The 24,138-nt window shown below is 35.9% G+C and overlaps 1 pseudogene; it reads right to left on the bottom strand.

Annotated features, from left to right (window-relative positions):
• Positions 1-657: 657 nt before the first annotated feature.
• LOC113346322 lies at positions 658-12,884 on the bottom strand (annotated as a pseudogene).
• Positions 12,885-24,138: the final 11,254 nt, after the last annotated feature.

Genomic DNA, 24,138 nt, shown 5'->3' with positions numbered 1-24,138 from the left:
TTTTTATATTGAAATGTCAGTCTGAATTATATCTGTATTTTCTTCATGTCCAACAGTCCAAGATAACTTGATAAGTGGTCCAGCACTTGACTTGGGCTCCATTCAGATTCAGGCCCTGAGTTGGCATACAACGGAAAATTCATTAACGGCACTGCATGCCTGACCGGTAAACTGAAACATACATTAGCGCCAGTTTGCTTGTGTCCGTGGTAAACTGAATAAGCTCTTCTGTATCCTTACAAGAATTTCTCATTTTTTTATAACGCGTTGTGAAATGTGATTAGTAAAATCTAATTCTGGAGTGGTGTTACATATAGCTAGACCAGACATTCTTTACAGCCAAGGTTGGTATTACCAAAAAAAAAAAAACACAAAAATGCCAATCTGACACCCCAATCCAAGCTATATACATAGAATTAGTGGTTATCCAACAGATATTTCAATGCCACCATTTAAAGATTGCCCTCTCAGATTTGAGTTCATGTCTGACTTGTGTCTTCTAGTACAATATGTTATAAAAAAAAAAATAAAAAAAAAAAAAGAAGAAGGAAAAGAAACTTCAAAATGAGAACCAAAACTAGTTCTGAAACCTTCATTTCGTATTGAAAATCCTACTCACACCTCTAATGAATATTTACAAGTAACTAGCTGTGGAGCTTATTTAACAATTTTAGGTACTTGATCCTCTCCCATCAACAAAATAACTTTACCTGCCAAGAAAACAAAAGAACAAAACAGCGAAACAGCTCACCTTTGATTTGTATCCGACAAATTAGTGTCTTTCATCTGGCCAACTTATCACCCTCATTTTGGCCCTTCAATGCCTGCTTCACTAAAATTCTGTAGCCCCAAACCAGAATAACGTTCATCTCGCATAGAATTGTGAAGGTTGGTGATCCAAACAGGAAATCTTTTGGCACAGGAAAACAGTACAATTATGGTCAGGTAGCCTACCTAAGTAAACCGATAGACAGTGGAGTTCACTTTTGGCGGAAACCCAAGAGAGGGGACTATCCATCTTGCAAAAACGTACGGAAAACAGAGAGACATTAGCAGATTCATAATGATAGGGATCAGTAATTCCTGCAGCAGCCAATGCCTTGGAAGCTTCAAGAAATCATTTTCTCTCACCCTCTCAAACTTAATCCGCCAACTTTCATCCACCAGAACAATCCTATGGTTCAGCAAAACCTGTAAAACGCAACAATACAAATGCTGGGAGATAAGCACACTTTATAAGTTTTTTCTAATATTCAGGGTGGCTCCCAAGACTACAGAGCTATGTGTATTTCTATGTAAGCAAGCTCAAGAGTTTCATGCCCGAGATTCTTCTTTGATGAATCAATTAGGCATCAACTCTAGTATGCCTAACTCCTGGAATATGTGCATCACATTTTCAGATAACCATTATGTGGACCTCCATCTTAAGGGTCCATCAGAAGACGCTGTTCTAAAGTGAACAGTAAATAGTTACAGCACATACCAGTGTCCTCCACAGCTTAAAGAAGAAAAAGCCCACTGCCCAATCCTGACATAAGAGTAAAACTGGAGCTTCAACAACCAATGCTCGAACCGGCACAATGAACGAAAACTCAAATAAAATCCCGATTAACACTGGAATAACAATGCTCTGAAACCAAAGGACAAATATCAACATTAGAGATCAGATCCTAACTAGGAATGCTAAAAAGAAACAGAAAATGTCAATTGCATCAATCCCATACCCAAAGTGATAATAAAACACAACTCTCAACGGTAATACAGAACAACTTGCAGATATTGCTGAACCGTAAAAGCACTTTCCCTGCTTTAAAGTGCTCGAAGAAGTATCTTGCTCCAGTGAAAGAAGTCCATATGGAAAATTTTCCAATAAAGAAGGCATAGATATCCAAGGAAAGAAGTCAGAAGCTTAGTGTTAATTACAAAATTCACCTAAAAAGCATTGAATTGAGCAGAAAGTACAATGTCTACTATTACATTACCGTTACATTTGATGCCATGAGTTATTGGTAGCTTAGAAATGGAACTGAACAGTACACGGCCTAGTGGTACGGATACAATTATCAAAGACGAACTGAAGAGGAGCAATGTTATCCACGCCAGAACGATCAACAATACTACCTGACGTACAAAAGTATAGCTGCAAATAGTTGAAAGATCCAGTAGAAGATTAATAAGCTTAAATTTGGTACCGAAGACAAGATACAATACCAGGTGCATCAAAATATCTCATATATCACCAAATTTGACCAAATTTGACATTTCAAAAAGCAATTAGTGAACATGTTAGATATTTCACTATGAGTATCTTTTGACAAAAGACAAGATACAGTACCAGGTGCATGAAAGTATCTAATATGTCACAAAATTTGACATATCAAAAGCAATCAGTGAACATGTTAGATAGTTCACTCTGAAAATGTTTTGACAGAATGGATTCCACACATGAATATGATAGAAATTTAAATTTTCTTCTGGTACTCAAACTAAGAAACAAAGATTACACTGATGATATCACTTATAGATTATCAATTGCATCAATTGAAATCACTTACCCACATTCTATTATGATCATCAGTCCCTCCTGCCGACTTTCCACTTTCACATTATCCTGCCCACAAATATCCTCAGGTCCAGAACACAAGAAACAACTTAAGCCAAGAAAACAGCAAACTGAAGTAACCCATTGATGGAGAAGAGCTGCAACTGTCTCCCGCAGTTCAATTGCATAAGGTAGGCATATCTTCAACAGAAGCATGACTACAGAAATCTCGGTGAATGGGTCAGATACACTGCAATTTGGAAAGAACCTGGTTAAATGTTACCTGTCATAGCAAACAGAAATAACAAGTAGAAATATGGTTCACAAGTAGAAGGTAAAAACTTACGAAATATGCAGAGGGAAGATAGTTGGTGCTAGTCGCATGACTAGTACGACTGTAGGATCAGAATCTCGCAGCAATAATGCCTCAGCGAAATTATTAACAACACAACACAGCAGTGTCGTAGAACAACTTCAGAAACGAAATAATAAACGACGTCAGCTAAATCATGAGAAAAATGTGATGGTCCTGCGAAAATTAGAGAGTTTGCGAGATTAACATTTGTAAGGATGCGAGAATGTCGCAAGTCATATCCGAAAATAAAGGACAGATTAGCTGTCATCCACTATGTAATTCCCTATAAATAGCCGCTCAGTTGTAAAGGAATGAGAAACATCTTTTTTGAGTGAGAAGCAAGTAAATAGGAGAGAGAAAATCTAGAGCAGTGGTTATTCTTGATTCCTTTATCTTTTCTTGTAAGATTGTTCAAAGATTCATCAATAAAATTAAGATTGTTAATCTAAAATGAATTGAATGTTAATGAAATCTTGTGAGGGGTGTAGTGTAGGATTTCCTGCAACTATATAATGGTGCTAGAAACAGAGAGAGATTGAAGATTATTCTAGAAAAAATTGAAAAGATTAATATTGAGATTTGTGAAGATTTGGAGTAATTGGTTAAGAATTTTACATAATCTCTTGCAATTCGTTAACATTGAAGAAATGGCTAGAAGAAGAAATACATCAGAACAACCAACTACTGTTAGAAGAAGCAAGAGAATTGCTGGAAGGGAAAGAAGTGAAATGGGAAAATCTACTAGAATGAGAAATAATGGAGAAAATCAAATTCAACCACCAGTTCAACAAACACTAGTACAAGGAAGGAATACAGATTATGATAGGGTGAGTATACACACTTGGCAATCAAATTCAGTAGAAGAAGTAGAAGAAGAGCAGCAAACCAGAAACCATAGACAGGTAGAGAGAAATCAAGAAGCATATGAAGGAATAATTCATGGAGATGAGAAAATTGGAGTGTTAGAAACGTTGAGACGAAGAATACATGAAGAAAGAAGAGCTGAGGCAGAAGAACGTGCGAATCTAACAAGGCAAAATCACGAATTGAGGATGGAAAATATGAGACTACAGAGTAGAAGATCAAGAAGTATTACAAAATCATATTCAAGATCGACTAGAAGAGAGATGAGGCGAAACTCACCCACAATTAATGCTGGAAATAATATTCAAGAAGAAATATCAAATCCTAATGAAGAACATCGCGAAAACAGAGAACGGACTGATGATCGTTACGTTCCACAAAATGAAACTTTTGATGATAGGCAAAATGATAAAAATCAAGAAAATGGACAACGTCAGGGACGAAATAATCAAGATGGCGAAGGGAATCGAGAGGAAGGAAGGAGAATTTTACATGAGAGAGAAGCTCAAAGAAATCAACAAACGATTGAAGAAGAAATTGAAAGACATTATGCTGAACAAGCACGTTTAATTTGCGAAAGTAAAAGATTGAGAGCGGAAATGAAAGAACAAGAGCTTCAGGAGACAATTCTCCAGAACAATCACGACAATCGAGAAAGAAGGCGTACACAAAACCGGAATAACGGTAATATCAATGAAGAGTATGATAAAGTACATAGGATGGCTGAAAGACAGCGAATGGAATTGATAAGAAATGAACAAAATTATGAAGGGGAAAATGAGAGACATCATCATATGCGAATTCAAGATAGAGATGAGGAAGAGAATCGCAGAAGAAGACGAGATGAGGATGATGAAGAAGAAATACAAAATTTCGCGAGAGAAGAAAGACATGAACGCAGAAGAAGGGAGGCGAAATTAAAAAGACCAATGGATCAAAATTCAGGTGTAAATAAACAAATCTTAAAAGAATTAGAAGAAATGAGAGGAATGTAAATAATAGAGGAGAAGTAGGCAGAAGAAAATTAGATGAAGCTATAGAAGAAGCTGCGAAAACTCCATTTACAAGGGAAGTACAACTAGGAGGAATACCTCCGAAATGCAATTTGCCCGCATTAACCAGCATTTTTGATGGAACAACTTGTGCAATTCAACACATTAAAGCCTACGTGAGGTGCATGTTGTAATGGGAAAATCATGATGCCGTATTATGCAAGTATTTTGCATCCAGCTTAACAGGGGAGACGTTAAAATGGTTCGAAGGTCTACCAAAGAATACAATAACATCCTTTAATCATTTGCAGAATACATTCCTGGGGGCATATATAAGTAATAATTCTTCGCGACCTGGTATTGAAGACGTGTTTGGATTAAAACAAAGGATTGGCGAAAGTTTGAAGCACCTAACTAAAAGATGGAGGACTATGTGTAGCGAAATGGCTGGCCGTGTGGATAAGAGATATCTTATCTTATCATTTATCAATGCTATGTTTGCAACCAACCTATTGTATATCCAAATTTTCAGAGTCAAGAATACAATCACAATGACTGAATTGCGAGAACTTCAGGAAGAATATATTGCTCTATAGGAAAGGCAAAATGAAATGGAATCATATCCGGTTGCGAACACCAGTTCACAAACAGCGAATGCAAGCTTATTACCCAAACTAATAAACACAGTGGCGAGCACTTCGCAAGTACAACAAGAAAAGGTGACGAGCAACAATCAACAGAAACTGGTGGCTATGGGAAGCCGAGATCAAGAGGAATATGAAAGAGAAATAAATTTCTACAATCGTGGTGGAAATAACAAAATTCAAAGACTCGATCAGCCGCAAGAAACTTATGGAGGTCAAAGACAAAACTATAATAGAGGACAAGGAGGTCACAAGGTGGTATGGGAAGAAATCAAGATGCCACCTCTAAATGCAAGTGTGGAGAAAATATGGGAAGCTATAATTTTGATGGAGAATATACCAACACCATGGAACATGGGAACGGAACCACCTCCAAACCACAGAAGTCATGAGTTTTGTTCTTATCATCATTTTCATGGACATACTACAAATGATTGCAGAAATGTAAAAAGAATTATTCTGAGAATGATAGATCAAGGAAAACTAAACCACTTTTTGGTAGGGCACCCACAATCTCAACCATTGCCAACCACCAGAGCATCACAAAGTAAACACGATGAAAAAGAAGGAAACATTCTTCATAGAAGTTGGTGCAAAAGCAAAGAATCTATTCTGTCACTCTATCGTACATTCATACAAGACAATTGAAGATTTTCATGACAATGTTTTGAGTAGAGTGTTCGCAAGAGATAATGATGGAAGAGAAATTATGAATATTGCGAAAATCTCGCCACTAGAGGAATGGCAGAAACAATTATTTCTTTTACCGCAGAAGAAATCCCCGAAGGTGAAGAGGTACATGATAATCCATTGGTAGTAAAATTAGAAATTAATCCAAAACCGAAAGAAGATGAGGATGATGAAGCTGAAGATTCATGGGCAATTAATAGGATTCTAATCGATACTGGAAGCTCTGTGAACATCTTATTTTATCATACTTATAAAACTATGGGAGGAAGAGATGATGATCTTATACCATCAACATATAAGATATATGGTTTTAATGGTACTGCCAACAAGCCTAAAGGGGAGGTTACTATGCGAATTCCATTGAAGGGAATATCTTCTGAAATCCTATTCTGTGTCGTTGATGTAGAATCACCCTACAATGCATTAATTGGTCGACCTTGGCTACATGGGATTCTAGGTGTAGCTTCAACTTTCCACCAGTGCATCAAATTCCCTCACCCCAGTGTAGGAATCATAAAGGGAGATTGGGTTGAAGGAAAGAGGTGTTACGAAACTGAGGTAGAATCCTGCGAAGGAAGAGCAAACAAGAAGGAAATTGGCGACACAAAATCAAAGAGACACAAAGAAGTGAGAGGTTGATGGTGGATGCAATCGAAAGAAAAGAAGAAGAGATGTTGCGAAACTAATGCTAGCTCAGAATAAAAAATGGTGAACATACCACTACCAAGGAAGCAGTAGCAGAAAATAACAAAGAAGCAGAGGATGCAAAGGTAATGTATGAATGATTGATTTGTTGCGACACTCTCGCAATAAATAAAATTCTCAAAAATACATTTTATTGAATGACAAAATTGAGATTGCGAAATGCAAATACGATATGATGATGTGCAAGAATCTCGCAGAGATAATGAATTCTACAAAAGACAATCAGAGAACAATGACAAAAGAGAAAGGGGCGAACCTTTATGGCGTACACCCTAGTTCGCGAATACAATTTCGCAAGAGGCAAATGTAAGACCTAAAGTACGTCATATAAGGGGGTACCTGTTGCATGGCTCAGGGAAAGGCTACACCGCCACCGGAACCTGAGTCATGGAGATTTGGGGTCAATAAAGCCCATCCGGGAGAGGCACCTTGGATTCTCAGCTTAAGCATATGACTTAGGTTGGGCGACTAAGGTAATAAGGACTCTCCCAAGGAGTGCAGAATCTGATCAAGGCGCCGAGGTACACGGTTGAGTCAAGAGTGCCAGGGGCGTCTGGAGCGTACCTTGCCATTCTTGACAAGTCTTGGCTTATACTGCACTCGGCCCGAAGAAAACCCCACTTAGGGTGCAGTCTCGTAACCATAAACCCTATAGGTAAAAGGGATAAGAGGCTGCGAAAACAACTGGTTGTTGTTAAGACTGGATGGGAGGAGCTAACCTTGTATGGTAGAAGTACGCCTCCTTGAAGGGGCAACCAGGGGGAAGATAAGGGCGGCACCCTCCATTAGGGAGCTGATAAGTGTCTTAAGACGCAAATGTCATGAGGCTTTTTACTCGCAAGGGTATTAAGGCTTGTCATATTTGTGCAACAATCCTGAAGAGGCAATAATACAAAAGAAAAAGATAAGACGAGATCAATGGGTTTTCGCATGAAAGTGCGAAGACGTCCTGCGATTTCGTCGCAAGACGCAATGTAATGGGGCTTTATTTTCGCAAGAATATTTAGGCCTGTCATATTGTCGCAACATTCCTGAAGAGGCCATAATACAAAAGAAAAAGTTAAGGCAAGATCAATGGGTTTTTGCATGAAAGTGCAAGACGTCCTGCGATTTTGTCGCAATGACAAGAGGTGGCATAATAAGACCTTTAACTAGGAAGGCAAAATAAGACCACACAGGAATGATTTTGAAAAGAATCAAAATTCACTTCGCATATGATTGCGAAATTATACATAAACAACTGCGAAGTTGAGGCAAAATAAGAAAAATCTGCAAAATCTCTCATTTGGATACAAATAACAGAGGCAAGTATGGGAATGAATGAAATTAGAAAATGTTATTTGTCTCCACATGATAGATTTACGCAAAAATTAAAAAATTAATGATTATTGATTAACCATATTGCAAGGAAGAATTGTTTTAATGAATGCAGGTCAAAATGAAAAGAAACTCATATATTAAGGAATATGGGGAACCAAAAGAATTCGCAAATATACAGAAAGAAGGAATAAATGTACAAGTATTACAGAAGATAAAGAAAGAAACAAAGACTACTTCTTAGTTGATCCTTCATCATCTTCATCAGACTTGTTCCCTTCTTCGTCTGCATCAGAACTTTTATCTCCATCAGAACCTTCATCACCATCAGATTCTTCATCATCAGCTTCGCTATCAGAATGTCAGACTAGGAATGTTCTTTGGGATCTCCTCCAAGAGACAAGGATAATCAGTGAGGAATACTATGGTCATCACAAACCATTTGAATAGTTTGATTGCGAAAATGCAGATCATCTCTTAAAGTTCGCAACAGTGATCTTGATTTGATTCTTTAATCTAGAATACTTGTCGTTGCGAGAAGAAAGATTCTTTGCGAGTTCCTCTTTTTCAGCTTCAAGTTCCTCAATTTTTCGCGATATCTACTTTCAGAATCTGCGAGCAAAAGGCAATCAATTAATAACTTGATGAAAATTCATAAGAAACAAAAGATTAGTGAAGAAGAACAGTTAATAACCTTCTCTGTCAGAAATCATATCTCTAATCAAGGTGTATGCTCAACTTGGAGACTAACATTTACACCTAAATCTTTTCTGGCATCGTCTAAGATTTTCGCAGCCCAAGCGAATTCATCCTCATTATTTATAAGAGACGAGAACGAATTTGGTTTTCTCTTTCGCAGAGCTCGGTATTCTTGCGGTTAGCTTCATCTCGTTCAAGTTGAACTTCAAGAAGGTCTCTTGGAATTTCGCCAAAGCCTTAGCACCTTGATCAGAGATGCGATCCTTATCATCTATGAGACCGCTAATTTTGGTTCTTACTCATTGATTTTCTCTTTAGAATTAAGAAAGAACGCTTAAATCGGTTGGCTAAGCCTAAACTAGATCTATGGTCAATCTCTAAGAGGCGAAATTTGGATCTAGTTCATTCAGAGAAAGAGATGAAATTTTATCATTTGAGAAACTATTTAAAGATTTATTAAGACGCTCAAGAAGGGTATCATTATCCAAGGCATTAGGAAATGAACGAAGAATGGTAGCTTCATCAGAAAGACCATAAATGTCTGCAAAAAGGATCAATTAAATAAGATAAAACAACAGGATGAATGAATGAAGGGAAAGGAGAAAAGTAACATACCATAGAGTTGATTATTAGCTTGCTGAAGACTAGAGATTTTATTCTTGTACGAAGAAGAATCAATTTCTAGTTGTTTGTTCTTCTCGCGAAGACTTTGACTTCATTCCAGTTCCTCATTCTTTACGAAATTGAAGATTCTTCTTTTCAAGAATTTCGCGTCTCCTCTCCAGATCTGAGGCAACAGCGAAAGAAGCTTTTCCAGCCTGCGAGAAAATGTAAAAAGTATTAAAATAGAAAGAGATTTTGAGTTACAATAATGAAGAAGTAAAAGGACGAAAGCATACCAGACTATTAAGAGAATGCAGGAATTGGGAGTCACGATCTAGAAACTCCGCGAAGAGAATTATCACCATCCATAAAGGAACATCGCAAATGTAGCGAGAGCTTTGCAGGTATTAGCGAATTGACTATCTCCCATTCCTTGCAAAGAATCAAAAAGAGGCCAGAGAGCTTAGCCATAGAAGATTCAGATGGAGAATCTTCATTTGCAGCAAGGTCATCATTATCCTCATCATCCTCATCACTCTCGGAGTTTTCATGAGAAGGAAAGGAGAGGAAGAACGGATTTTTCTTCTTTGAAGGAGGAGCAGTTGGTTTTTCCCTGCGAAGAGCACCTTTGCCTTTATCACCAGTCTTCGCAACATTGGCAGGCTCTTCTATTTCAGCAATAATCTTCACACACAGATAGAAATAAGAATAGAGGCAACAATATACTGTTTAAAATCATAAGAGAATATTTCTTACCTCATCTGTGTATGAGCGAAGAGCTAACAAGGTACTAGCCTTCCCAGTCCTGTAGCTATCTTTCAGTTTCTGGATCTGTAGAATGTCGCAAGAATCAGCGAACAAAAGAATAAAGACAAATAAAGAAATAAAGTGGTGAAACTGGAAGAAACATACCTCTTTCTCCTTCTCGGGCCAAGAGAATACCCAAGGTTGATAGAAGCGAGATTCTCAGGAAGAACATTTGACCCAGCAATGTAAGGTCCTTTCAGCATCAAGGGAAAAACACACCATTTATCATCTTTGGATTGGCGAGGAGTTGTGTTCTTACCAGTGCCAATCAATGTCTTGCATGAGTATTTTAGCTTCATCAATATTATCTTTCCTTTTCAAGCGAATACCCCAGCGAGTATTCTTTTCTTCATGGAGATCAATTCATAATTTTCAAAGAAACTCGCTACTGTGTATTTTTCAGCAATTATCTCCAAGTCTGCGAATTTAGGATCCCTAAGTTCTTTGGAGTAAAGAGATCCTTTACCAGCACCACGGTTAGCGAACTCAGCATCAGACGGATGCAATCCCCACTCAATTGGAAGATAGCTCGCGAAAATCCCGAGTGAGCGAGAATTTCATAGAACAGAGGAATATCTGGGTCATAAAGAGGAATGGGGAGACCTGCGAGAATTTGACCTAGCGAAATTATGATTGATTGATCATCACAATGTTGATCAGAGAAAAGTTTGATAGAAAGAATTGACTTGGCACTTTCACCAGGAATGGTAGAAAGTGTGAAACCTTTCTCAGCAAGATCTTTTTGGACGTCTTTTAAGTTTTTCTCATGTTGGCCACTTGGAGGCATATTGAATATAGAGTATGGGAATGGATAAAAAGTAAGAAGATTGAGGGAAGAATTACAGTAGCAGAACTTAGAAGAACAATAGAGTTGCAGAGATGAGAGTAAAAAGAGAAGAGAAAGTAAAAAGAAAATGGAAAGAAGAGTAAGAAGTATATAAAGAAGATTTTTTTTACTCGAAGAAATAAACACCATTAATGCGAAAAGACGTGAGCGGTTGAAAAGCAGCGGTTACAGAAGACGTGTCAAGAAATAGATGGAAGAAAGATACGTGTGATAAATGCAGAATATGAAGAGATGACAGCTGCCATTTCTCACATCATTCTCTACTTCGCAGAGAAGATATGAGAGAGGCAAGATGTAGGATCAGAATCTCGCAGCAATAATGCCTCAGCGAAATTATAACAACACAACACAACGTGTCGCAGAACAACTTCAGAACGAAATAATAAACGAGTCATAAAATCATGAGAAAAATGTGATGGTCCTGCGAAAATTAGAGAGTTTGCGAGATTAACATTTGTAAGGATGCGAGAATGTCGCAAGTCATATCCGAAAATAAAGGACAGATTAGCTGTCATCCACTATGTAATTCCCTATAAATAGCCGCTCAGTTGTAAAGGAATGAGAAACATCTTTTTTGAGTGAGAAGCAAGTAAATAGGAGAGAGAAAATCTAGAGCAGTGGTTATTCTTGATTCCTTTATCTTTTCTTGTAAGATTGTTCAAAGATTTATCAATAAAATTAAGATTGTTAATCTAAAATGAATTGAATGTTAATGAAATCTTGTGAGGGGTGTAGTGTAGGATTTCTTGCAACTACAACGACGGGTAAATATACTAGGAACATTATCGAAATTCCATTAAAGACAATGGAGAACAGAAATGGTCTAGCTTGCAAATGCACATCATCAATAAGTACACGTATAATAATGCTGACTGGATCCGCTAAATCCTGAAGAAAGTCTAGAACTTCTTCACGCAACACCTGAACAAGTAGTTAAAGGTAATATATCATCAGAAAACACTACACAGGAAACTGGTAATTACACAATAACGAAGTCAATTTCATCAAATAGGCTAAAGAATAGTACCCTTTGAAGAAGGCAAGTAGAAATGTGTATCTGGAACATGTATATGATACCTACCGCCCAGTGCATTAAAGAACTTAATAAAGGGAATTTCGAAAAGAATTCTACCCTATCAGAAATTGACTTCCCAAGCATCGTAATGGTACAAACATCCAGACACCAACCATACACCAAAGGAATGATTCCAAGATGAATCAGCAGAAAGAAGGGATACATTATCACTTTTTGGAGTTCCCACAGATAGTAGCATATCTTTGATGCAACAGTTCTAATAGGGATACCAAAGCAAACGAAGACCAAAGACAAAACGACCATATATCCGGTTGCAAGAGTAATAACATCATATAGGCCTGAGCTTCGTGGCTTGCCAACGCTGCTCGAGGCTTCTCCTGGTCCAATACTACTTGCAGTCAGGGTTTCAGCAACCACTTCTATAGCACATGAAAGCAGGCTATCATTCTGAATTTCAGCAGATAAATTTGTAGCGGCATGTGATGCATTCTTCAGTGAGTTATTTTGTATATGCGGTGCTGACTCTACAAATGGCATGAAAATCGACGAAGCCACAAAGAAAAGCCATGAAAGACAATGCAGTATAATTCGTCCTGACGAGAACTGCACCAATATAAGCACACCATTGGTAATCAAAAACTGCAAAGGGAGAAAGAGAGTATAATTTTAGTACTATAATGTATAAAATTCTTAAACGAAAGATTTGTGAACAGTCATAGAATTGCACATAACGATGATTACAATGCCATACAACCAGTCCATCATAGCTGTTGAAGCAGACATATAACTATGAACCAATTCTTTGCTTCAGAAAGGCTCCTTACTAAACTCAAACGCCATATCCAAAATGCAATTAAGGGTGCCATAAGGAGTTGCTGAGAAACTGAAAAACCAAACCGCAGACAGAAGTGCAGAACATGGCACGCTTTCATTACAATCCCACCCACAAATTCTCTGAGAGGTAGTCTGTTTGGAGTATTCCTAGCATAAACACGATGTACAGAATATCTATGTTTACACACCTGCAAAAACCATACTAACAACATTATCTACATAAAAAGATCCAAGGCAAAATCAAAAATAAGAAATCCCCTGTTTCATCAAATAAACGTATAAAATCCTAAGTACTGAAGTGGGTTCTTCTTCTTCTTCTTCTTCTTCTTCTTCTTCTTCTTCTTCTTCTTCTTCTTCTTCTTCTTCTTCTTCTTCTTCTTCTTCTTCTTCTTCTTCTTCTTCTTCTTCTTCTTCTTCTTCTTCTTCTTCTTCTTCTTCTTCTTCTTCTTCTTCTTCTTCTTCTTCTTCTTCTTCTTCTTCTTCTTCTTCTTCTTCTTCTTCTTCTTCTTCTTCTTCTTCTTCTTCTTCTTCTTCTTCTTCTTCTTCTTCTTCTTCTTCTTCTTCTTTTCGTTTGTTTTATTACCTAAAAAACTAGGGTCATGTCCACGAAACAAACAGGGAGTCAGGGACTTGAATGCAACAAAAAATAAAGAACAATATTTTGGCCCCACTTGCTTTAGGGCCTGGTGTCATCTCAGTAAAAGTTGTAATGCTTTCTGCTTTGGAAAATTTTTTGTTTGGTCCTAGGCCCATATAGTTATTTATAATAGGGTCCAATCGGATCTTTTTTTTTATCCGGAGGTCCAAAATTAATTAAAACATGGAAATGTTCATAATGCCCATTACTACCAAACGTGTGTGTCTACACTGTTTACAAGTTTGAGTACATATCTGGTACACTGCTTAAAAATTCGAGTACATATTTGCTACGCTGCTTACAAATTTGAGTACATATCTGTCACACTGCTTAGAAATCTGAGTACATATCTGTCGTACTGCTTACAAATCCGATTATATATCTGAATGCTTACAAATTCGAGTACATATTTGCTGCACTGCTTCCAGGTAGAGTACAAATCTGTAAGAATCAATGATAAATAAATTAGAAAACGTCATATATGTACTGATAGGTAATACACAAAAGAAAACTGAAAAAAAATTGATAATAACAATTTATGAGTTTTGTGACTCTATAGATTATCATTTCCACATAGTGACTAAGGGTGAAAAAAACAGTTGTGTATCAGGTGGTGTCTGTTTGTAGCATGAAGCAAGAAATGGGTATTCCAGTGAGACATCAATATCGCACAGCAGCAGGTAGTCAGGAAACTTGTGGTAGAAAAAAGAATTGTTCTGCCTCAGAGGTCTACATGATTTTGGGAGAACGATAAAGCTTTCAAAAATAGTATCAGTTAACAAAATCACATTATCTAACTGTAAATATTAGGCTAACCTTTTACTTATCCGCATGCCCATGAGCCTACATTAGGCCATTTGGCATTTAAGAAACTACACAGGGTGAGGTCTATCTATCCAGTTGAGGATAACAGTTCCAGAGCAGTAAACAACATCGAAAAGATGCACCAAGCTACTATTCTATTTATTTTGGTATGTATGACAAAAGCAACAAAATCCGAGTAACATACATGTTCCAGGTGCACCTCTGCCTGCTAATTTTTCTTCTAATGAGGATGTGGATGAAGGGCATGGAGTAATTTATATAGCTGAGATGCATCCACTGGTGATCCAAAGTTGAGTAACGCAGAACGGGTTCCCACCTTCACCTGTCCGTGATAGATAAGATACAAATTATATCATGAATCTTAAAAGGAAATACATAAAAGAGGAAGACCACATAAGAGGAAGAGCACATACACATGAATCAAAATCCCCTTCAATTCTTCACCAAGTGGAGCACCAGCAATGAGTAAGATACAGTCATGCAATTCCAATTTAACTCCTTCAATTCTCATCTCTCTAAAGATACCCAACGCTTCTAATGCATTTCAAGAACACTTATTCATCAAACACTTCACAACATCACTAACAAACATAAAATTCAAATACTACACATATGAATCAAAGAAGGTCTATAAACAAATCTAAGCAAAACCCAACTGTGTACATTCTTTTCATCAACTATATCCCCACAAACTTTTAAAACAGCAAGAGAAGTATAAAATTTAGGACGAACTCTGGACAGTGATGTTTATCAACAATTGATAATAACAAAAGAAAACTGAAAAACAAACCATAAAAGTATCAGATCTACTAATGAAATAAACACAAAATATGATTGTTTATTTAGATCTGAACTTGTTCCATCAAAATCCACCAGTATATCATATACATACCGATGATTAATACACAAAAACAACTTAAAAGCATATCAAAAACAACCAAAATGAAACTAAAATCAGTTGCATGTGAAAACCAAGTAATGAATCTCTAAAAACAAGAATCGAAACACTTTTTTCTTCAATATTCCATATATATACTTCTAGATCGAAGAAGAAAAATATCAAAAACTACAAAAATAACAAAATTAAAGCATAATTTTTCAGTACATCATATATGTACTGCTGATTCATAATCTAAACTTCAGCTGCATGTGAAAAACTAGTAACGAATCTATGAAAAAAATAGAATGGAAATCGAAAATCATTGTTAATATACATACCTGGAAACACAAACAATCTTCTCGTCGTAAATAATAACGATGCATCTTCTTCTTCTTCTTCTCAAAAATAAACTAAGTTTCTATCAGTACGGGATATACGTACTGTTGATTCATATACAAAAAAGAACTGAAACACGTCTAAAACATCTGAAATGGAAGTGGCATAATCGAATCTAGCAACGAAATGAACAAAAATGTGATTATTCATCTAGATCTAATATATAGTCGACAAATCAACCATGGAGATCGAAAACATAATCAAGCACAACAATGATTAGATTGCCAAAACCTTAAAAGAAACATTACAATGGAAAATCTTCATCATCTGATTCGGTAGAAACGAGAAAGAACAAAAACAAATCTTCATCTTCATCTGCAACAATGGTGAGAGGAAAGAGAAGAAGAAAATGAATATGAAATGTGAAAAATATTTCTCATGCTTTTAACATATTAAATAGGAAAGGTTATTTGTGGTATTTTCATATTACGTATACCTGATCTCGCACGTGTGCAGGACCCGGGAAAAAAAAATTTGGTCCATTTTCATGTTTTCTTTTAATTATGGACCTCTGATTACTGGGATTTAATGGGTGGACCTGCCACTAACTAAGAACACTATAATGGTACCTATTGGTAATTCCTACTTCTGCTTTTCGATCTTCCGCGTATCAAATAGTATCCCATGTCTAGCTATGTAGGTCTTGGTTCAATTATCGATGTCCAGTTCCTATGCACTAGAATCCACTTATACAAGCGACTGATTATGATGTTTGACTCCAGAGTCCAAACTCATTCGATTGCTAAACATATAAGACAAATATAATGATCGATCCCAGTGGTTGGATCGTTCTTACTAACCCGCTAATATGTGTTTCAAATGTATCCATCGATTCATACATGTCCTAATTGTCCGAGAAGAATCGAACCAATCGTTCCAGGTCTAAATGTTTTGAGGAGTTGGTTAATAAGCATGTCTTTATCCTTGAAATTTTTTAATATTGTCTATGTAAGTCATACAACCCTTTGGGACAAACATAGTTAATCGTTAGAGCGGGTTGTAGAACATTATTTCGTTCACTACTTCAAAAAAATATGATCAAAGGTCATTCACCAACCTGGCTAAATTGGGGCCTATCAAGTTTTCCTTCCCACACCACCAAATTACTTTGGACACCCAAACTTCTAAAAAATACTAATTTACCCCCACATTAATTCCTAAAACTCTCACATGTAAATACTAATCTTTCCATTTTCAGTAAATCCAAAAACAAAAAAAACCTAAACCTAAAAAAACTTTCTATTTTTATCCTAATCTCTCCAAATTCTCAAAACCCTAATTTTCATCTTCTTCTCCAACGAATCTTCGATCCGCACAAGAAAAAGGTAAATCTCCATCAACCCATTATATGATTCTTCTTATCTTATTGATTTACATGTTTAAATCTTCGTTTTTGACAAATCAAAAATCTGATTAACCCAGAATCGGTTTTTATTGACATATCGAATAAACCGATTCTGGGTTTTATTTTCTGCCATGAAGAGCATGTACAGTAATCGGTTTACATGATGATTAACATGAATGAAATATGAAAATACATCACCAGAATTAGTTTATATATGTAATATGTATAATCCGATTACCATAGTCTTTTCATCTTCCTTTCCACAATCGGGTTTTATACATGTAGAACATACCCCGATTCTTGTAGTCTCTTCAGAATCGGATTACTTTTGTTTCTATATGTACCGATTTCTTACTTGATTTCTGTCAAATTTTTGTGTAGAATGGACTTCGGACACCTAGCATTTTACAATCGAGAGCTGACCTTAGAGGATGTTCTGAGGAAACCACAAAGAGTGCCAGAGAGAAGCCTATATAAGTTTGCTTTCGGAGGTGAGACCCGTCTTGAACAAGCCCTCGCATTTATTGACATGCTTGCACTGGAAGAGCTTGTTGAGGTCATGAGGTTCGCTAGGATGAGGAGAAACAGGATTTCAGCTGAGAGGGATCACCACCATGAATTGGAAGGTATGTTTGAAGAAATGGCTGAATATATAGCCATGGAAGAGGCAGAAGCTGCTACTCTTCATGATGATGATGCTGGTGGTGGTGGTGGTGCTGCTGCTGCTCCTGATGTTGTTGCTGCTGCAAATGCTCCTGGTGCTCCTTAAGTTTTTAAGTTTAACTTTTAAATATTAAAACTTTAAGTTTATAAGACTTGTGGTTGTTTTAAGTCTTTTGGGATGGTTGATGTTTGTATTTTGGATGATATTTGCGTGGTTGATGTTTGTATTTTGGATGATCTTTGTGTGGTTGATGTTTGTATTTTGATTCTAGCCTGACATGCCAACAATCGGTCTACTCGATATGTCAACATAAACCGATTGTGCAAGCAATTTTTCCTGGATGTTTTTCAAGCACGAATCGGATCACATATAAACATATATAAACTGATTGTGCAAGCAATTTTTCCTCGATGCTTTTCAAGCAAGAATCGGATCACATATTAAAATATATAAACCGATTATAGCAAATTATTTCACGTTTTTCAAAAAAAAAATTAGTCGTTAGGGACTTTCTCTATAAATAGAGACCTCACCCTTGGACCCCATTCTCCCCAAAATTGATCATTTTATTCCCCTCACTCCATATACTCCACACCTACTCATTTCATACATATACATACAAGAAATGGCATCTTGACTCCGCGGAAGATTTGACAATCGCCAAAGCATGGTATGCGGAAAATCGACTTAGACGTCAATCCTCCGAAGGGTGGATTCCACAACCTTTTGGGCTAGGGTACACAACAATTTTAGGAAAGATTTTGGGACTCCTAATGCAAGAAGTGTTCAACAAGTCCATGATAGGCACCAAGTCATCGAAAATGCGATAGTTGCTTTTTTAGCTCTCCAACCTCATATTTTTAACACTCGCCCCTTCACCTTGTCCATTGCACAATTTGTGAATATTTTTGCGATTTGTTTTACGTAACCCATGTTTTTTATCTTCCAATGAAACACCACTAAAAAATATAAGTTTGTTTTTGTGTTTTTGTAGCACGAAGTCGTGAAAGCGCGCTACTTGGAGGAAAAGGGGGAAGCATTCGCTTTCGATGCAAGCTATCACTTCTTGGCAGAAAGAATCCCGGAGGATAACCCGGACTACTTGGATGTTGTATCGTCTTCTTCGGAGGAGGAAGATTGATGGCTTTAGAAGTTTTTGTATAGGTTTTGTGAGTAGATATGTAAACCCTCACGAGACTATAACTCGTCCACTAGGGTCGCCTAGGGATTTAAAGGCTTGATGCATGTGCTAAATGCATCCTACAATAATAATGCAATGAATGAAAATTGGTAATGAAAGGAAACAATCGGTTTATATATGTTATAAGTAAAATCCAATTATGAAAATCGGATTATAAACATGTCAATGTTAACTGATTATAGATGTCCTCTGTTAATTCGTAAACACCAATCCAGAATCGGTTTACAAGTGCATGAACGTAAACCGATTCTGAATACTGTTTACGAAAAAAATCAAAATGTTTGATGTTTTGATGAACTCTCTAACATTAGTTAATCTTACATCCAAAACAAAATTAACCCCTAATACGATTAATTATTGCTAATTATTCAGGGGTAAAATAGGTAGTTAGGTAATTATTTTGATAAGGGGTGGTGTGTAGGTGATTTCTAATGACATTTTTTGTCATCTATCTATTGGCGCCAATTTAGCCAGGTTCACCAAACTTGTAACAAAACTAAAAACACCAAAAATTACTTTAAAACCAATTAGATTAATCTAGCAAAATTTGTTAGCATTAGAATTTAATTTTTCTCTTTGATATAAATTGTTGGGTTCCCAATTTACATAGATTTGTGTTTATTTATTTTCCTAAAATTTATAATAATATTTAATTCTTGATCCATTTATTTTCTTGTCGCTTTACCTATTATCATGAACTATTTCTCAAGCATGCATAATTACACGAAGTTGGGGAGAAATGACAAAAATAAAAATCATGACAAAAAAAGGGGAATAAATTAAGAGAGATGTGAGAAACTGAATCGGTTACAATTAATTCACGCGTAGCCTTGCATAATCCAATGAAATAGGGGAGAAATAATGACAGAAACAGAAACCATGACAAAAAAGGGGAATAAAGAGAGATGTGAGAAACTGAACCGACCACAATTAATTCGCGCGTAGCTTTGTGTTTGGTCAATTTTGATTTCATTTTTCTTCCTACCCCTACCCGACAAACCTTAAAATCACAACATCTTCTTTTTTGGAAAAATCTGGCCCTTAAAATTTGTTTTAATTTAAAAAAATACTAAAAATAATAATTTGAAAACTAAAATCAAATTAAAACAAAACAAAACAAAGAAAAATTACCGAGGGTGACTAAATAATTTATCTATCTTAGGACACCTTTCCTCACCCTACTACCACTACTTCTTCCACCACCACATTATCGTCACCACTCCACCAGTCTCACCAATACCCACCACCATTATCCCAACCGCCGATCCACCCACCATCACAACCACCATTATTGCTTAATTACCTATCTTAGGACACCTTTTATCATCCTACTACCACTACTTCTTCCACCACCACATTATCGTCACCACTCCACCAGTCTCACTAATACCCACTATCATTATCCCCACCACCGCCCATGATCACAACCACCATTAATGCTTACTGATATGGTTAATACTCTCTCCGTCCCACTATTAAGTGACTTAGTTTAAGTTTGCACAATTTTTAAGACAAGCAAGGAAAATAGTACTTTTAAGCATTTTTTACAATTAAACCCTTATGGATAATAACTAGTGAAATTTAGAAATGATTTATCTCTCAAACTACTCCACAGATGTTCACAAACTTCATAATGATATAAGTCACTTATTAGTGGGACAAAATCTAAAATCAAATAGGTCAGTTAATAGTGGGAAGGAGGGAGTATCAAATAAATTTATTATGTATCAACAAAAATATATTCATTTGATTAATTAAAGAAACATTTATTATGAAATATCAATTGAACATTTATTATTAAATTTTAATTAAATGTGATCACTTAGAGCGGTAGATTTATGTTCTGCAAGTATAAATTTTATCATTTTTTATCTAGCCTAATTGTCCAAACTTTGTTTTGTATTCTGGAAATGAAGTCAATTTTATTTTAATACTAAAAATCGTGATTTATTCGATTGGGTACTATAAATAGTTGGGAACCCATTTGGGTGATCCAGCGGTCAGGATCATATTGTCTTATATGATTTAGTATCCTCCTCAAAGTATTTGTGTTTTTTACTTACCAGCTACGCTAAAAACAACCAACTACATCTATCACAATAAAATGTTGCTCATTTTGTAAAGACACAAAACTATTTTTGTCCACTACTATTCACTTACATCCACCACTGTATGTAAAAACCAGCCACACCCACTATTTTTTCCACCACCAGTAATGTTACCACCTCCACCACTCACAAATACCCGCTACTGTTTCCACCACCCACTACTTTTTTCACTACCACCATTAAAAATTATTAATACAATTTTTAACACGGGTCACTGTAGTACAGTGGTAAAGTCATTGGGTGGTGATTCCAATTACCTGAGTTTGAAACTCGCCAGCACCAAATTCTTTACCGATCAAAAAATATATATATATATATATATATAATTTTTAATAAACTTATTTATTAATAAAAATATGTATTTATTAGATTCATTAAATGCACCATTATCATGAAAAATTAATTAATTATTCATCATGAGCAATTAATAGGACACTGATTAATAAAGTATTTATAATGGTTAGTTGAAAAAACCACGGCCGTAGATTTATCCCTCCTAGACAAATCTTGGCCGCTTTTTATCTAGCCTAACTTAGCCAAGTTCTGTTTTGTATTCTAGATATGGTTATGCACTTTCCAACAATTTGAGTTTAAGTTTTGACCGATCATTTTTTCCAAATTTTAGATTGTCTTTCAACAAAAATAAAAGGTTTACTAATTTACAAAGTTAATCAAGTAGAAAATGAATAAAGAATGTATTAACAGACAGAAAAATCGGTATTGTGATCATTCGTCCAATATGTGCAAATAGAGGTCGAGTAAATCTTTCCCCATGCAGAGTATGAAGAGGTTTATTTCTCTTAACAGTAGAGCCTCTTGTTAAAATCAAGTGCCAAAACCTTGTTCTCATTAGCCTTAATTTATTATAATTAAATTATCTTATAAATTCAGTAGATTACTCGTTGGGCAAGTATCCAGAAATATTTTATATGGAAATATATAACAAAGGAGTAGACGCAGAACTTCACGACATGCAACACGATAGGAACACTTCTTGATGGATTGTGCCACCATGACACATCATGTTTTGCACATTTACTGTCCGGTAAATCAATGAGTTCGTTTTAGGATAGTCTTCACTTGATACTTGAGTGCATTTTTTTAACCTTTTTACAAAAAAGGTTACAAAGAGAGGAATTAAATCCTCAGAAAAAAGAAAAAAAAAAAACAAGCAAAAATGACAACATGTCAAAAGCCCAAAAGAATAAAACATGTCAAGGATGGACGACGTGTCCTTAGCCTAAAACAAGAAAGCAATAAAAGAGATTCAGGCAAAGCGATAACATGGAATACCTAGGAATTCCATTCTCTGCATATTAGTTGGTCGAGTAGAGAATTGTAATGCTTTGCTTCTTAGCAGGTGACATCCTCTTTTTTGCAAAAAAAGTCTGCAGCGAAATTGATCTCCCTGTAAACATGGTTGAAGTGAATTTTTCTTACAGCTTTGCAGACCACTTTCCACCTAGCCCATATAAACCAAGGTACGCTGTTTTTGGAGAAGAATGACAAAGAAGCATTTGAATCAGTATTGACAATAACTTGGAGTTTATTATGTTGCATTGCCCATTCCAAAGCACATAAAGTTCTCATAATTTCAGCCGTAAAGTTTGTAGTTATTCCAAGACCTCCACTCTCAGCAGCAATGAACTGACCAAAAAATATCTAATAATAAATCCATAACCAGAGTTACTAGGATACCTTTTGAAGCCTCATCACAGCAGATTAAAGTAGTATTTTCATCAGGCAAAGTGAATTGGCATTCAATAATTTTAGCAATCTTCATCTTCCTGTAATGAATGTAAAAGGATTGATGTACATGTATATCATAATCAGAGTTATTTGTATAACCTTTAAGTCTTACTTCACAATCCTTAACCATTTTGGTTATACTCTTCTTTGCACACATCAGGAACAATATTATCAAAAAATACCATGTTCCTAGTGAACCATATATCCACCATTACATTAAAAGCACCTATGAACCAAATTTCCTGCACCACTGTACTATTAAGTTTGCAATGGTATAATATATATTCAAAAGATTTAGGATTTCTAAAAGCAAAAATGCCTCCAAGCCAATTCTATAGCATTTGACCATAATTACATTCCTATAAGAGATGAGCCATGGAGTCTTGAAAATCATGGAAAATATAGCATCTTGAAACTATATGAACTCCTCTTTTATTCAAGTTTTGATTAGTGGTACAAGCTCCCCTAGTAATCTTCCATATATTACTATTTGTAGTAGGATGAACACATTTTTCCCAAACATGCTTATACCATTTGAGTTTAGGAAAACAAGTTCTAATGAAAGAAATGACACTAACAACAGAAAACTTACCATCTTGTGTAACAGTCCAAACCAATTTATCTTCACCAGGTATAATAATTGGCAGATCATAAGTTGGAAAAAATTGTAATATTTCCTCAGGAATAACCAACTGATTATTAACAATTATACTACTAACCTTCACGTGGATACGCTGGTTTACATAAGCACTGTCATGAAATGATTTAATGATGCTCTACTCCAGGATCCAAGTATCCTTCAAAACTGAAATCTGGTCTCCTTTTCCCGGACTCCATCTAATATGTTCATTAAAATCCTGTAATATCCATTTGATGCCAGGACACACAGAAGATTATTTGTAATAAAAAACCAATACTTATGTTTATCTTGATACTTTGCAAGAAAAAATCTAGCTCATTCCTCATTTGAGTTAAGAATTATCCATAAAAGTTGAAAAGACTAGGGTACCCAAATACACCACAATCTTTTATTCATCAACCTATAAGTCCTCTACCGAATGTGATCGTCTATGGACAAAATCGAGACAAGAGACAAGACAATTCGGTTCACACTTCGTGTGATTGTCTATGAATACGAGATCGAGACAACACAACAACAAGATAACTTGTGTGATTGACAATGAAAATAAGATCAAGATAATACAACGATAAAGTATGTACTTGATAATAGGTTCAGTAATATCCAAACTCTATAGGATCATCATCAAGTATTACGGAGTTAACGTAAAATGCAATTTACTTTAATTAATAAAACAATTATAATACGGAAAAGTGAAGTAAATGGCACAACAAGATTTTGTTAACGAGGAAACTGCAAATGCAGAAAACCCCGGGACC

This window comes from Papaver somniferum, chromosome 1 (assembly GCF_003573695.1).
Source record: "Papaver somniferum cultivar HN1 chromosome 1, ASM357369v1, whole genome shotgun sequence".
Lineage (NCBI taxonomy): Eukaryota > Viridiplantae > Streptophyta > Magnoliopsida > Ranunculales > Papaveraceae > Papaver > Papaver somniferum.
The sequence above is the reverse complement of the archived record's forward strand: the minus strand, read 5'-3'. Positions and strand labels throughout refer to the sequence as shown.